The sequence below is a fragment of the Eurypyga helias genome, unplaced genomic scaffold, assembly GCF_000690775.1.
Source record: "Eurypyga helias isolate BGI_N326 unplaced genomic scaffold, ASM69077v1 scaffold18032, whole genome shotgun sequence".
NCBI lineage: Eukaryota > Metazoa > Chordata > Aves > Eurypygiformes > Eurypygidae > Eurypyga > Eurypyga helias.
Genome location: NW_010236801.1, coordinates 31,954 through 36,080, shown reverse-complemented (window position 1 = coordinate 36,080; position 4,127 = coordinate 31,954). Strand labels below are relative to the sequence as shown.

The 4,127-nt window shown below is 53.0% G+C and overlaps 1 protein-coding gene across 1 annotated transcript in view; it reads right to left on the bottom strand.

The window, feature by feature from the left end:
• The window catches only part of VWC2L (von Willebrand factor C domain containing protein 2-like), a 49,185-nt gene that overhangs the window by 15,423 nt on the left and 29,635 nt on the right, over positions 1-4,127 (bottom strand). The gene's annotated exons all lie outside the window — the stretch shown is intronic.

The window sequence follows — 4,127 nt, the reverse complement described above, 5'->3', positions numbered from 1 at the left end:
GGGGGGCTGACTTTTGCCGCTGGGCATCCTGACCCGACTCCCTCATGAACGGCAGGTTATCCATGCGCCGAGCACATATGCGGCGGAACGGGGCTGTTAAGCACCGTGTCACAAGCGAGCCATCAGGCAGCGATACGAAATACTTACAGAGGCCAGGGCTCAGGAAACCTCCAGCAGAAGCTTTTGAGAGCAAACAGCATCTATTTACACCCCCTAGACTCTTATTTTGCAACCTTCTTCCCCAAGCCATGAAGTGATTGCCAAACCCAGTGAATAAACCCTGTTGTCTTTATTGAAGGTACTTCTCAGCTGGTAAATTTTAGCAGAAAATTCCTGTGAAACCTTAGGGACAGGGTGACAAGAGGGGGACACATGAATAGGCGTCACACCAGCACTGATTGATCAGGAGCACCAAAAAGAGGGAAAATGTCACACATAACGCTGTCTTAAGGAGTCAAAGTATCAACTGCGACTTTGTGGCTGCCAGTGTCCAGGTGTGGGGTGTTGTTCTGCCCCAGAGATCCCCTCTGGGGCTGCACAGCCAAAATCCTCCGAAGAGGCAGCCGATTCAGGTGAGAAATACGGAAACTCAGCCCCCGCCGGGTGAAACGCACAACTAGACGCTACAGTGAACGGACCACGTTATCGACGGCGCCCAGGGCCATGATGCCCGGAGTCGTTTGTCAGTATTGCCCAGCCGACGCTGCCAGGAATGGGCTCTCCTACAGACAAGGGGTCAGAGACGCACTGCTAGCCCCGCAGTACAAGGTGGGGTATCGCTGAAAGACAGGGGTGCAGCAGACCCCACAAAGACAGCCAATAACGCCTTATTAAAAGGTGCCATTACTAAAAGGATGTAAAAAAGGTGCCCACCTGCAAGCCCCGCCAGAGTCACTGCTGCTCCGACCTTACCAGGTGGGAAAGTTTTGGCCATAATGAGCTTATCTGGGGGGATTTTATTTAAATTTTGTCCTCAACAGATCAGTGGAGAATGGTACGTAGCCCCTTTGCTGACCCCCACGGCAGTGACCTGCCTGTTGATACGCAGGGTGATGGAGAACCGTCAGGTTGGGTCCACCTAGGACCCCACAAAACTGACGTTCAACCAGCGCAAGCCCTGGTCGGTTTTCTGCAGACTTCCCTCTGCAACTGTTTCGGGTCCCAGGGCAAGCTGTGCCTAGAAAGCCCAATCCAGAGGAGGACCAAACACACCGATTTCCTTGATGCACCTTGAGCATCACCTCCACAACTGGCAAATCCTATTCCAACAAGGAAAAGCTTTCACGTAGCGCTCTGAAACCCTGCACATATGTGGGGCTGGGAGACCCATCTCCACATCTGGAGCCTGTTTGCTGGGTGCTGGCTGTCCCAGCCAGTCTGAGCATGCCCAGCCAAAAGCCAAACAGCATCCCACGCAAACCTGCCCAACACAGTCACCGCTGCTGCCCCCCAAGGAGCCGCCGGGCTCCTCTCATGTCCTCTGTGGCTAAAGGATAGTCACAGTTGTTTGTTTAACCTGTGGTTAGGAGAGGAGATTTTTGTTTGATCACACGGGAACCCAAGGAGGGAGAGCACAGGCTCTTCCCCGAGACGGAGAAAACAAACATGGGAGAAGAGGCAATGCAAACTGCAAAAAACACTATTGCATGCAACAGAGTAAGGAAAGTCCTGGTTCTGCTGCTGGGCGCTTATAATCCCTTCCTTGGAGGCCATTCCCCTTCCATCACCACTCCTTAAGGCTTTAGATCCATAGATGTAAGTGAGGCTACATCTGTAAAGAAACGTTTATTTCACCCCTGACCCACTTGCGAAACCCAAGTCACCATCTGGGCAGGGAAGTCCCATAAGTGAAACAGTGGGAACTGTTCAGGAGGGGGCCCTGGGAGGCTCTCCCTGACCACGGGGGGAGCTGAACCTAGCACAGCCCCTCTTGCATTTCTCAGTCCCTCAGCTTTTGGCAAGATCTTTTTGGCAAAAGGTGGCAGCAACCCAAAGGAGGCAGATCGGCAACTGCACTGCTGGGACTGGCCGTGGGTCCCAAGGAGCAGTGCCACCCCCCAGGGGTGACAGCAGCAGCATCCCCCGACTGGGACGGCATGGGGCCGGCTTACACAGGCACAGCAACTGGCTATTTCTGTAATGATTTCATTATTGAGCTGTTCATTAGGACAAATGAGAGATGAGGACAAATCCTCAGCTGCTGGAAAAGCACGGGAGTAAGCTACCCAGGCCAATTTACACCTGTCTCAGCAACTGGATCAGCGTATTTGCTCTCATTCCCGCACGATTGTAGCTGAGAAAAACCCTGGTTTCTGTGCAAAACATAGCAAATATAGCTAATTGTTACTATTGTGGACAGGTTTCCATTTTTAATCACAGTTTTCCAAGCCCTTAATAATTACAGTTCAACACTTCCTGCGATCCATTTCTTTTTTGTTTGACACAGCTTCAGAAGTAACCAAAATCGCCTCTCTCTGCAGCACAGCAGGGGTACCAGAGCCTCACCTGCATCAACTGCGGCGTGTCAAACAAAAGCAAGCTAAATCCATCCACGGATGGCTGGCAGCCGCCGCCCCGATCCGAACCCCGGCGAGCAGGGCTGCGACTGCCATGCCGCCGGGAAGGGGTCGGTGCCCGCACCGCCTGCACGACTGCCAGCCTCTGCTTGCTGGGAGATAAGGGATGACGCATCGGATGCCGCTGCGGACCCCGTTCAGATGAATAATCCTCATGCAGAAGGAGTCCCTTGGACGTCAGCGGTGGCTGCGATGAGTCAGAGATCAGAGAACGAGGCTTTTCTGGAAGGAACACCCGGCGCTGGCTCGGCCTTCATTAAATCAGAGCCTCTGACTTGCAGACCGAGCTGGCTCGGCACTGAAAGGCTGCGTGTCGGCTGCAGCGCGTTCCTCAGCCCCGGCTCAGGCGCAGCCCGAGTTGATGACGGAGGGGGTGGTGGTGTTGCTCACTCCCTGGTTTTCGTAGTGCCTTCTCTATGCGGCGGGAGCTGGGAGAGGGCAGCACGAAAGCGCACTGGTATTTCGGTCCACAAGCCAGACACCAGGCAAATGCACTGACCTGAGCTAATGAGGCTCAGGAGTAGCGAAGCAATATCGAACGAGGGCTCTTCCCCCCGCGCCTCCTGACATTTCTCACGCATTTCAATCGGATGAGCGAGCGCAACTCAAGGTGCTCTTCTGCAACCGGCAAAGCCCGCAGGCCTGATCCTGCAAGGTGCGGAGCGTTTCCCTGGGTGCCAGCAGCCCGCTCCAGCCGGGCCTGGAAGGTGGTGGCCTCCAAGGCATCTAAACCCAGAGGGGTGTTTTATTCCCGTCCTGGACCTCACTACTTACCCCGGAGAGAGCGACAGCCGAGGGGGAAGGACGTTTCCCACCGCAGTCAGAGCTTTCTCTCCTATTCCTCTCCCACTCCAAAGGGGAGGAAAAGACACAGTCGCCAGTCGCAAGCACTTTTTGATTTACTAAAATCAGAGCAGGTTGTTGGAAATAATTCACTGGCTAAAAAGCCCCTTCTTTTCTGTCCTCACTATTTGAAAAGTTCCAAACTGTAAAATAAAGATCTACATCCCAAACCACGTCACCCCCTCCACCCTCCCAGACTGGAGTCAGTCCGTTCTGAAAGCACTAAAACGGTGCATCTGATCATTACAAGGGTTTTTTCCTCGACCTTTTTTTTAACGTACAAACAGCGAGTTTCCTATAATTGGCCTTTTTCCACAGGGATGCTTCAGTGAGTCAGCATTTTCTGCCCAACACATTCCCATCTTTTTCAAATGCGCCCAACCGGCTGCAGTGAAACAAACTCTGAGATTTGAAAGGTCAGGGAGAACTCTGTGCACTCATCTTCACACAGTTCCATTTCTCTCAAGGCACCCCTGTGCAGGACATCAGTACTTTTCCTATTGGTACATCAGCTCCTGCCACATTTATTCTAACAAAGATGAGCTTCCCTACCACCACCAAACTGCTGGCACAAAACATTTTAACTGGGACAAAAATACGGCTTACTTTATGCAAGTAAAGTGGACCATGGACTGGTTTGGGTTGGGAGGGACCTTAAAGCCCATCCAGTTCCAACCCCCCTGCCATGGGCAGGGACACCCTCCACTA